General features: G+C 33.3%; 1 protein-coding gene across 1 annotated transcript in view; it reads left to right on the top strand.

Moving 5' to 3' along the window:
* KCNH8 (potassium voltage-gated channel subfamily H member 8) overlaps window positions 1-12,960 on the top strand; it is a 318,346-nt gene that overhangs the window by 149,179 nt on the left and 156,207 nt on the right. The window lies entirely within an intron of this gene.

Raw genomic sequence — 12,960 nt, 5'->3', positions numbered from 1 at the left:
CCAAAAGCAAAAATCAGATCACATCTTCCCTTTCTAGATTACCCCAATATTTCTTTTAAAATTAAATTATTTAGCTTGATCCCCAACAAACTGAATGAAAAGTTTTCTCCCAGTCTGTTTTCTACTGAACTGGCAACATTCAAATTAACGGAAAGAAATGCAGTAAAAAGCAGAAATGCATGGTCCTGTGGCAGATTGGTGTGTTATTTCTGATTTGTATACACACAACTCTCTCAGCGAAATTATTGGCGTTCATTAAAAGATAATTACCACAGCGTTGGTCCAATTATTTGAATTTATCACTGAAACACACTTTCATGAATTCAAAAGATTCAAAGACTAACTCATCAAAGCACTGTCATTTCTATTATATTTTCTGAAAATTTGTTTCCACCGGTATTGCTCAGAAGCACAGATTTTAAAAAATAGAAATGGAAATTTGCCTCTCCTTCTCTGTTAACTGGTGGATTTTTATTTTTTCTGATTTTAAAATCTACGTATTTTAATTTTCAGATGTAGGGAGTGGTAATTTCTAAGATTCAAATAGCTAGTGGTTTGCTACATATATAGATTTATAACCACAAACTTTGATGTCTTTAAGTATGTATTTTTTTTTTTATTATGAGAAGTTTTAACCCGAACAAAAAAGTAAAAAGGATATTACAATAAAACCCCACACATCCATTATTTAGTTGAAAAATTATCAACGTATAAAAGTGGATAAATATAAATTTGTTCAAATATATATCAAAGTAAAATATACTGAAGAGTCATTTTGTAATTTGGTATATTATTATGCGAAGGGATTTGACTGCTTCTTATGGCTATTTAAGCTAACTTGGTCTTCACACCTAGAATGTAAATAATACTTTTTAAATTTGTGTACTCTTAATCTTTATCTTAATCTCTCACTTTATTTCCTGCTGTTTTGCTCCTTGGACTTCTCAGACTTTTGAAAAATCATTTTAGATATTTTTGCTTCTCACTCTCAGGGGATAGCTACCTGCTCTTCTAATAATCCTGTGGCATTATTCTGATTTCTTCTAACTCAGTAAGAGGGCTATTCAAAAGAAATTGAAGTCCTGCCATTGAATTCTAAAACAGCTCTCGTAGTCTTTTTAGCCAGTTCTTGCATAAAGTCTCCTCCCAAACTTCCCCCAAGCAGTGACTTAAACTCTTCACATGGAACTGAAGAGCATGTGTAATGAAATGAATGAAGAATATGATTAGGTAACAACAGCAACAGTTAGTAATTGACTTGCCTCTGTCGCTGTACTAAGTTATGAGGAGCAAGCTTTTTAAAGCATAAAGTAATATATCGTCCAAACCAGAAATTGTGTAAAGCTTAAACACCTACTACATTATCCAATACACTTCTCTACTAAATGTCCCTTTTTTCCTAGTTTGGAAAAAGTAGAACTAATACTACTCTCTTATTTTGACTCAAAATTACCTATTTAGTAATTTCCATTTTCTTTAAATGACAGAGTTCTTTCTTTGAAAATGTCATTTTGAAGCTCATTTTATAAGATAGATACATGGAAATGGGGCTTCTTGACCTAGTACATTACCTGGTAACTTTTTCCTGTCCCATACTCACACATTTCCATCCTTATGACACTTCCTCTAGGCCCTGGGAATCTAAGGATCCCAATTAAAAACCACAGTTCCTCAATGACTGGATATTTGATAACATTAAAAAATATATGGTTATATATTTATGTGACATATGTTGTGACTGTTTTAAAAACTTTTTATCATATATGTATATATAATGTATGTAGATAGATAGATAGAAGATAGATAGATGATAGATAGATAGATAGATAGACAGATAGATAGATAGAATGCACTGAATGTGCCTCAAAAAAAAAAAAAACTGAAGGAGTGAAGTGGAACTAAACAAGACTGTACATGTATTCATATTTGTTGAAGCTGGGTGATGAGTGTACCAGACACAGAGTTCTACAGAGAAACAGAACTGGCAAGAGAGACATATCATATTTATTTATTTATTTGTATCTATCTATCTATCTATCTATCTATCTATCTATCTATCTATCTATCTAAAACCCTTTCCTGATTTAGATATTGAAGATCAGTACCAACCAGAAATCAAGCTGCACACCACACTTTTGATTTGTCTGTTTTTTCTGTGTATGTGTTACACTCAATGAAATGTTTACTTCACGGTGTCAACAAATAAATAAACTGAAAATAATTATATGAGAAGTGATATAAACCATAGATGACTGTAAAATATAGAATCAAGTCTTATGCACAGCAGCCTTTTGAGGATTTCTCTGAAAGAAGACTTAAAAAGATGAGATGAAAATAATGATGGTGACAATAACTGATAAGCATAGCATGTAGCCAAATTCCCAGTAATCAATAAATATTCAAATACATAATGCCATACAAAATATCTACCGGGGGATTATTTTTCTTATTTTGTTCATTTGTTCACTAAAAAATTTAAATATCAGGCTCTATTTTAAACATTAGCAATATAACAATAAGTCATGTATATCTCATGAAATGTATAAGAGTGACAGATACAAAAATGCACACATTTACTTTGTAGATGTGTAATTTGTATACTTCCATGATAAATTTTTTGGCACATGACAGTAAAGTGTCATAGTCTAACAACATCAGTTCAGGTTTTTTTTGTTTTGTTTTGTTTTTACAGTGAAACAATTTTATATTTAGAATTAGCCAGCTGGACTCAGGTTAGATGATCCCAATTTTGTTGACAACATCCAAAAAGTCATAGTAAGGAGCCAGTTGAATATATATGCCTTCTTCTCTCCATCAGGGCTCATGACAATCTTGACCTTGGCCACGTCAATATCATAGAGCTTCTTCACAGCCTGTTTAACCTGGTGCTTGTTGGTCTTGACATCCATCCACAATGAACACAAGTCTATGTTGTCTTCTCTCTTCCTCATGGCTGACTTGGTAGTTAGGGTAACTGGATGATGGCATGGTGGTTAAGCTTGTTTCTCCTGGGTGCGCTCCTCCAAGGACACCTGGGCTGCCTTCAGAGGCGCAGTATCTTGGGCCTTCGGAAGGTGGGTGACATGCGGATCTTCTTTTTTTGTGGCTGTGGACACCTTTCAGCACTCCTTTCTTTGCCTTCAAAGCCTTTGCTTTGGCTTGGGCCCTGGGAGGGGCAGGGGCTTCCTTTTTCGCTTTCAGCGCCATCTTTGGGAAAAGGCAGTGTAACGATTTTATAAAAGATGGAAGAAACATGTTTTCAGGAAGGACTCCTTTTGCAGAGGGACACAAACTTTTGGGGTGGGCCAGCATCACTGAGCATAAAAAACCAGCTCCAAGCTTTCATTAATCTTAGATTCTCAAGTGTGGAAAGCAATTAAAAGACCTCAAATACTACACTCAAAAATCAGTAAAAACAGACCAATACCTAGACACAACCTGAAAATAATTTTTTTGACAATTTTGAAATAGTATAGATTTAAGGGAATTTTCAAGGATAGTAGAGAGGAAGGTCCCAGTTGTTCTCAATAGTTACAGCTTCCATTATTATATATAATATCAAACCAGGAAATTGACATTAGTATAATATGTGTATATAGCTCTATGCCATTTTATCACATGGGTACATTGTGTGACTACCACCATCATCAAGATATATAACTATTTAAGCATTACAAATGTTTCCCCCTTACTACTCTTATATAGTCATACCTGCCCCCCCACCATCACTAACCCCTGACTACTAATCATCTGTCCTTCATCTCCAACAATTAGAGAATGTCATATAAATAGAATTATGTAGTACATAACCTTCTGACATTAGCTTTTTTAAGTTGCTGCACATATCAATAGTTTGTTCCTTTTTATTTCCTGAGTGGTATTTACGGTATGGATGTACCACAATTTATTTAACCATTCATTGATTGAGAGACATTTTGGTTATTTTCAAAATGTTTTCAGTTCTTGGATATTACAAAGCTGCTATGAGAAATTGTGCACAGGTTTTTGTGTGAATGTGAGTTTTTATTTCTCTGGGACCATCATCTTGGATTGTAATTGCTGGTTTGTATGGTTAAATATGTATTTATCGTTTTTGTTTTTCAAGAAACTGCCAAATATTTTCCAGTGTGACTGTATCATATTACATTTCATCAACCATATGTGAAATATTGTTTCTCCACATCCTCACCAGCACTTGGTATTGTCACTATTTTTCATTTCAGCTGTTCTAGTAGGTGTGTAGTGATATCTCTTTGTTGTCTTGACTTCCATTTCCCTAATCACTAGTGATGTTGAACATCTTTTCATGTGGTTATTTGCCATTCTCATATCTTTAGCAAAATGTCTCTTCATGTGTTTTGCTCATTTTCTAATTGGATTGTTTAGTTTTACTAATGTTGAGTTTTGAGAGCTCTTTATTCTAGATAGATGAGTCTTTTATCAGTGATTTGGAAATAATTTCTTCCAGTTTGTAATTTTTGCTATAAATGTGTTAATTCCGAAGCTAACATCAATAATTAAAATTCTACAATAACAACAGCAATTGTTTTGAACCAAGACCAACAAAAGATTTTGGCAGGAGGAAATTTGCCACCGGGTGCTGGCAATTTAAATAATTTTAATGACAGTGTTTTGTCATTAAAATTATTTAAATTGCCAGCACCCGGTGGCAAAACTGACCAAATGTATGTTATTGAATTTATTGTTGTTTTTACATTTTCTATAGACAACACTTCTCCTTATTGCCTACACGTGGGTTGGACTGCTCCCACTCTCCTGTCTTGGTATTCCTCCGCTCCAACAGACCCAGAGACTGGCAGGTTTTTGTTACCTGCTCAGAGTAACAAAATTCACAATAGAGGATTACACAATTCATTATATGAAAAATCATAAAATATACAACTCAGAGATGTCTCTTAAAAAAAAATCACTCAAAGATGTATTCCAACCAACAGAAATGATTCAAAATTATAAATGTAAGAATGTGGAAACTATAAATTTGTGTCTTTCATTAACCAGTTGGGACCAGTTATATATTAATCCAGGATTTTTCTGTTCACGGAACAAACCAGGCCCTATAGCAATTCATTACATTATTCTTCTATCACTTCTAGTCATTTCAATGTATCAGTAAATGTTCGTTTCTGGGGCATATCCTTTACCCCACTGTTCAGACGGTAACTCTTACCCTGGCAGAGCACTACTTAAACACCAGCTAATTGGGTTGATTCTGACCCTGTGAACAACGGTTAAACTGCAACACTGTTGATGTGCGAGATCTCTGGAAAGCAGCTCTGAGATGGAGATTGCAGGAAGTTGTTTAGGGAGTCCTCTTAGGAACAATGCTTAAGAATAAAGGAAGAGAAGGACGGGCTGAGCAGAGGGAGAAGCTGGCTGCAATGCAGTTACAAGAAGATATGTTGCCGACAACCAAGTACACCACCAACTAAAACTGGGTGGCCTTTGGAGTTGGACGGGGGGGAAGCTTCCATTACACAACCATGTGGACCAGACATTGAATGCAGACTGTTCTTGAAAAAGGATGTCACCCTGGTCAAGATCATTTTATTCTGCTGAGGACAATTCTAGAGTGGACTGAGGGCTGAGAGGTGAGGGCTCTGGGCAGACACACTCACAGCAACTGTACACTTAGACCTTTTAATTCTAAGGGGGAACCTGGGCAATATAGCACAACATGCATTACAACTTAGCTGGGAGGTAGAATCATTTAGTCTTTTCATTTGCTGTTGCAATAGCAAGGTTTAATTAGTGGTTAAATGACCATTTGCATAGCAAACCTTTTAAAAATGATTATATATATATATATATATATATATATATATATAATTTACATATATATGTAAATTCATATTGAATGAACTGAGCTATAGACTTTTTTTCTTAGTTGGACAAAGCTGAGTCCAGTCCCATGTCCATTGGCAAATATTTCCCCTTAAACCCTCTTTATATCTAGGTACTGTGATTATTCCTGTTATACTTAAGATTAGTCTACATAATACACGGTCAGTGATGTAAAAATAAAAAAGCCAAGAACAAAATAAAAAATTAATTCACCAAATTTTAAATTATTTCTGGAAGATGGTATTATGATCAACATTCGTTTCCTGCTTTATGCTGTTTTATATTTCTCAATTTTGTAAACTGTACATGTACTATTTTAATATTCAAGGAACAAATATTTATGTACTATGATTGCAACTGAGTTTATGAAAAATAAATGCAGTACAAATTTGGAAGGAAATGCATAAAACTCCTGATATTGAAAACAACTAGGCATTCTCTGTGTTTTAATTTTTCTGTAATTTTTAAAATTTTCATAACGAATTTACATTTCCTTTATTTTCTTTTGTTTTTTGTTTTGTTTTTTGAAAATTTGGGTCTTTTTACAAATTACAAATACTGTGAAGCTTTTAATATCACCCATTAAATAAGAGTTTTCCATTAGTTACTGATAGATATTCTCTATTAAGTTAAAGATATCTCCTATTGCTTGCTTATTATGAAGTTAAAAAAAAAAAAGAATATTGAGATGATAATTCCTTCTTGATAACTCTACTGAACTGAATTATATAAAGATTCCCTAAGATGGAACCACTCTTGGCATAAATCCCACATAAGCATGGTACATTTTCTTTTACTACGCCTTTATATTCAGTTTACTAATGTTTTATTTAGGATCTTTGGATATATATTTAAAGTAGTTATAATTTTGTATTATACTCATCTAGTTTTGGTATCACAGTTTTGTAGACTTTTAGACTTAATTCAGATATTTTCAGGCTTTTTTCTCTCTGAAGCTTTAAAAGAATTATTTGCTCTTTAAGGCTTAATAACATTGACCTTTAAAACCATCCAAAATAGGTTTAAGTGTTGAGTGCTAATCAGTGTGGGTGAAATAGTCTTTTTTTCTACTTTTTTCCACAGTTTTTTATCTACTCAAGGTTATTACTACGTTTTGGGACTCTTTTGGTAATTGACCACCCCTCCCCCAACATATCCATTTAATCTAGACGACTGTGCTGATATAATATTGCACAGAGTAATTCATAATTTTAAGGTCTTCTAAATTCATGGTACTTTAAAAAATTCTTAATATTGTTTGTGCTATCTTTTTTCCTTGAATATAACTGCCAGTAGTTTATTTTCTCTTCCTTTTGTTTTATTGATCATATTTTTTAACCTTTGCTTTCTATTTATTTCTACTTTGATTTCTATATCCTTCTAGTTTACTCTTACTTGGCTTTCTCTTTATAGATTATCATATTTCTTTTGTGACTTGAAAAGTGCTACATATTTTACATTTTAATTATATATTTTGTTTCATGTATTAGATATTTACATATGGTATCTTTCATAAAACATGCACTTTATTAATTTTCCTCTGATTCATCTTTGATCACATGCATTGGGTTGGGATATCAAAGATTCTTGGTAACATTATCTCTTTTTGAAAATAATATTAATTTATTTCCAAAAGTCTATACGTTCATTTATTAATTTCCTTTAAAATCAAGAGTTATATAGAAATTTGAAAAAATTCAAATAGCAAGACTTTGAAGTAGATGGAAGATGTTTTTCACCCATATGATTTCTACTTTTTACGTTTTTTTTTTAATTTCTTTGCAGAACTAAATCAACTATTTTCAATTTTTCATGAGCATGTGAAAAGAATGGGCATTCTATGTTGGACAGAATCATATGTCCGTTACTAGATAATAAATAGTATTAAAATTCTCTATAATTTTATTTATTTATTGCCACCACAACCTACCAATTTCTGGACAGGTTAAATTATTCCACTGTGATTTGGTGATTTAAATTTCACTTGGGTTTCTAACCATTTTTTGCTTTCAAGACTGTATAATTCATAGCATACAAATTCATAAATTTTATATTGTCTTATAATTTTTAATAAGGTTTTTTTAAGTCTTCTTGAACCAGATGTCTGAATTAATATTTAAATAGGAACACACACTCTACTATGAAAATGTTATATTACAAAAGTATTCTACAATATAAAAGAGGGGATATGAGGGGGAGTAGAAAGGAAATGGAACCTAAAATAAAAACTGGAGAGAGAGCATTTTCCAGTGTATGTCTCTTTTGATGCAAAGAATGGAGTGAAAATGGGAGAAGAAAAGACAGCAGAGAAAATAATTCCTATCCAGGAGACAGATCCATTTTGACTCAACAGGATAACACAGATAACTAAAAATACCTAATAAGAGGTGACTGCTTAGTTGTCTGTATTCTGCTGTGGTGAGGTAGAAAGCGCATGAGATTTTAAGTAAAATCATTAAGAATTCAAATATCAGCCCTTCCGTTTTGAATTTTGGTAAATTACACAATTTCTATGGCCTTTACTTGTTTTTCAATAAATGGAAAAAACTAACGCCTAACAAAGTAAGGATTAAATAAGAGCCAAGACAAAGTTCTCATGCCTAGAACATGATGGGGGCTAAGGGAATATTGCTAATACTTGATGTTTTGTTGAAAAGTCCTAACTCACCAGAGTATAAATATAACTTTTAATATTTTCCTGGAAATTATCCTCACTCAGTATTATTCAAAAACTGAAATTGCTTATTTAATCATCCTGCTTACTGACATAGTACCATCTCTCCTTACATGTTACTCATTTACCTTTTTTGATCTAATGGTAACTGCCAGATCATTGAAATCTCCACCTTCTTCCTATCTGTTAGTTCACTACTGTTTCCATTTTCCTTCTACCTGAGTTTTCATGGGTCATGACATTAAAGTCTCTTTTGCATATTCCCTAAACTCTTGCACCTCTTTATTTTCTCTGTATCCATCTGGCAAAGCTGTAAATTCAAAAGAACCAGCAATCCATTTTTTCTGTCCTGTACGCAAATGGTTAAGAAGTGCTAGAATAAAACCTACACTAGGGCAGATGGGAACCCCTCTAAATGTATTATCGGCAGCTTCAAATAGGGCAGTCAAATTCCCCCAACAAATCTATCACTTTCCCTACAGGGCTTGACAGCCCATCCTCTACAACATATATTTCAAGCATTCTTTATTGTTTTCAAACCACCAGCTCCTATGAATTACCCCTCATCCTTAGCATTTGACTTAACCTCCAAAGTCAATGAGAAAGAAAAAGAGAGAGAGAAAGAGAGGAGAGAGGAAGAGAGAGAGAGAGAGAGAGAGAGAGAGAAAGATAGGAAGGAAGGAAATCTCTCAGACAAGAGCCAGCTCATCTTTCTGCCATCACACCTATAGGTTCACCTACATCATATAATCAATCTCCTCCTTCCCTCCTATTGTAAGAGAGGGATAATTTCATAATCAGTTAAGTGACAAAGCCATGCAACTTTACTCTCAAAACGCATTTTGCACGTATCCTCTTTGCTCCACCACTACTGCTACCACTCTAGTTTAAGCTACCGCCATGTTTCAACTGACCTACTAAAATGGCCTCCTGAATGATTTCCTAACAACCCCTACTGATTCTTCCTAATCATTTCCCATGCTGCACGTCAGTGTGTTATTTTGAAAACTCAAATTTTCTCATGTCATTTGAAAGCTTAAAACCTGGCTTTATGTATGTGCAGGGACTGTTAATTATCCTCTAGAACTCATTAATTAAGCATAGAACCCTCTCTAACTTACAACTAAAATTTAACAGTGGATATGGCTGCCCAACTAGAGACTATATTTCCCAGTCTCCTTTGTAGCTGAGTATTTCTATGGTGTAAGTAAAAGTGATGTATGCAATTTCTGGTTCCCTCATAGGAAGCTTCTTGCCCTCAACTTCCTCTTCCTCCTTCACATAGGGGAGTTGCCTTGAACTCAAAGATGGAGGCCTCTATGTCCAACGTAAATGAGAGTTACTCCACCACTTTAGAATGCTAATCTCTGTTCTGTTACAGGAAAGGAAAAGTGAGACAGAAAAAGATACTCAAAGTGTGTTTCTTATTCCAATCACTACATACATATATTTTGGGGTCTTTGTTAGATCAGTTTAGGCTATTCCCTAATTAATACTTTTACCATTTCAATAGAGTAAAAATCAAAATTCTTAATCCTCAAAATTCAAAGGCACTAGGTATCTGGCTTCTTCCTACCTTCTAGTTCCTGTTTTTTGTTTATTTTTTGTTTTTTTGTTTTTTTGACTTTTGTTCCTCTCATTCTCTATGTCCTTAACTCCTGAATTTCTTTGTTCTTTAAAGATGCTGAGCTCCTTTCTGCCCAAGGCCCTTACACCTTTTATTTGCTCTGTCAGGAATATTTTTGCCTCTGCTATCCCTCATCTTATTAACAACTATTTCATCTTCAGTTTTTAACCCTGAGTCATTCATCTTAATTAATTGATGTCCCACCCATATTCCCTCCCCCACTCCAAAGAGTTTGATCAGGCTCCTCTGTTAAATGGTCCAATACCACTCTAGTGTTATCCTTTTTTTGTTGTGAAATATTTCTGACACTAAAATATATAATATAAATTATATATGTAATGTGAAAATATTATTACAAATCCCCACACACCCCCAAATTCAGTTTAAGAAATAGAATTTTACTAATGCCATTTACTAAGGCACATAGTCGCCCTGCTAGAGACTACATTTCTAATCTCTTTGTAGCTAGCTGTAGTTGTGTGATTATGTGTATTTTTACAGTGCCTATATTCCCCTAAACAATACATTATTTAGTTTTGCATATGTGTGAATATTATAAAAATGTTACCTGTGTTGTCTGTGTTCTTCTATTTCTTGCTTTTGTACTCAATATTATGTTTTTGAGATTTTTCTATGTTAATATTTCTTCATTTTCCATTTATTCCCACATAAGCCCAGTTTAATGGCAATCTTAATATCCTATGTCATGACATACCACAATTTAGGCATTCTTTTGTTTATGGACATTTGGCTGGTTTCTAGTTATACACATGAACATACATGTATATTACATATGTGTATATATTTATGTTTGTGTATATGTGCAAATAATAAGTATTGCTGTCATAAATATTTTGTACATATATAATTTTTAAAATGAATTGCTCCCTATTCTATTTGTGATTTTTTTTTTTTTTTTTTCCATTTGAGAGTCACCTACCCAGACCATTTTAAATTCATTCCTCTGCTTGGGAGATTTTAGATCACCTAAGTGGAATGATTTTCAACCGTAATCTTGCATGAGGGTTTAATTGTGACTAAAACTTTTCAAGGAAAACTTTTTTTGCTTCCATTTAGAGCCAAGATCAAGATAGATACAGTTCTTTCACATTTCCATTTGGTCTCTTTTTTCAAGACTATAAATTGCTGTTTGATTTGGAAAATCTCAGCTATTAATCAGATTGCTCCACTGAGAAGGGAATTGGCTCACTGAATGTCAGAAATTTCTAATCTGGTCTATTTTATCGTTATGATTGTAATTCCACCTGGCATTTTGATTGACTGATATTGCTGAAGCAGCCTGCTAGCATTTCCTATCACATTCCTATAGACACTGTCTTAAAACTCTGGATGTTTTAAAATTTAAATATATCTAAAATTCCTCTCTGATGTGTTAATAATTACATTTTTAGATGCAACTTATGAGTTCTATGCAGAGCAAAATATTGAACATATACAGAGGTGATCTTAACTTTTAGCAATACAATGAAATGTGTTTTGTTCAGCCATGAGTTTCCAGAAAAGTACCCCTTCTAATGTTTACATTTTTTTCTAATCTCTTTTTAGTGATTCAAGCCTATAGTAACATATTTTATTTTAAACTTTCTTTCAAAGTATGAAGCAAATGTGAACAATGAAAAAAAAAAGCATGTAACATCAGATTAGACTTTTGCAATGAATAAAAGATCCTATTTTCTGGTTAGTAAAAGCAGCGAAGGTGGAGTGGGAATGGGGGGTGGTTAAATTCTTTAAAAGACTTGGAGTCCAAGCTCAGACAGGCAGGGACAATGATACACATTAGTCTATGTGACACTGAATACCAAGCTACATTCCTGCACATTGGTTGAAGTCATAAGGGACTTGGTGCTGTTTGAGGAAGGAGTAAGGTCATTAGACCTATCCAGCTTCACATACTGGCTCTACTCTTCACTAGTTGCGTGATCATATGTCAAGATATTAGACCTTTCAATTTCCTCATCAGTAAATGGAGGATAATAGTACTTATCTCAGTGTTCATGAGGATTAGTTGAAATAAATACTGAGGATCTGGAACAGAGCTTGGCACGTAGTAGCCATCAATGATAGTTATAAGAGTAACAACCAAATGAAATCCTTTTTATGAAGTAGAGGAATCAAAGAGCCTTCATAATACCATAAAGATTTGATGATGAAGCTTAGATAAGGAATAGTTTTTAATTTTTATATTTTGCAATCATTGTATTTTAGATACATTTATTTAGAATGAAAGTGTATGTTGACCAACTGACCAAATACAAACTGTTTCTTAATTATCACATCATCGATGTATTTACTTCTCTTGGAAAACAGCCCTTTTGAAGGAAAATAAAATAGCAAATCCCCACTTAATTTTGCTGAAATAGAGTCCAATTGGATTAAAGATTTAAATGTTAAAAATAAAAAGTAAAGACATAAAGATGTTGGAAGAAAGCATGCATAGAATTAAAAAATAATTTTTGATGAAGACAGTTTTGTTGTCCAGGACATAATGTCCAGACACCACAAATGGATAGATTGCTAAGTATGACAACATACAAATGTTTACACTGCGTAAGTAAAATCTAAAGTCAAGTAACAAAATGGAAACACTGTTGGTAGCATACATGATGAGAAAATGGAGATTAGTATGCAAAGAGCTGTTACACATAAGTAGAAAAGTACCAACAACTTCAAAATTGGCAAAAATATGAATAGGCTTTATAAAACTAAACGTTAATAGGCAATACGTATATAAATGAATGCTCATCCAGATTCATGTTTTTAAACTGCAAATTCAAAC

The sequence above is a fragment of the Rhinolophus sinicus genome, linkage group LG10 (assembly GCF_036562045.2).
Source record: "Rhinolophus sinicus isolate RSC01 linkage group LG10, ASM3656204v1, whole genome shotgun sequence".
NCBI lineage: Eukaryota > Metazoa > Chordata > Mammalia > Chiroptera > Rhinolophidae > Rhinolophus > Rhinolophus sinicus.
The sequence above is the reverse complement of the archived record's forward strand: the minus strand, read 5'-3'. Positions and strand labels throughout refer to the sequence as shown.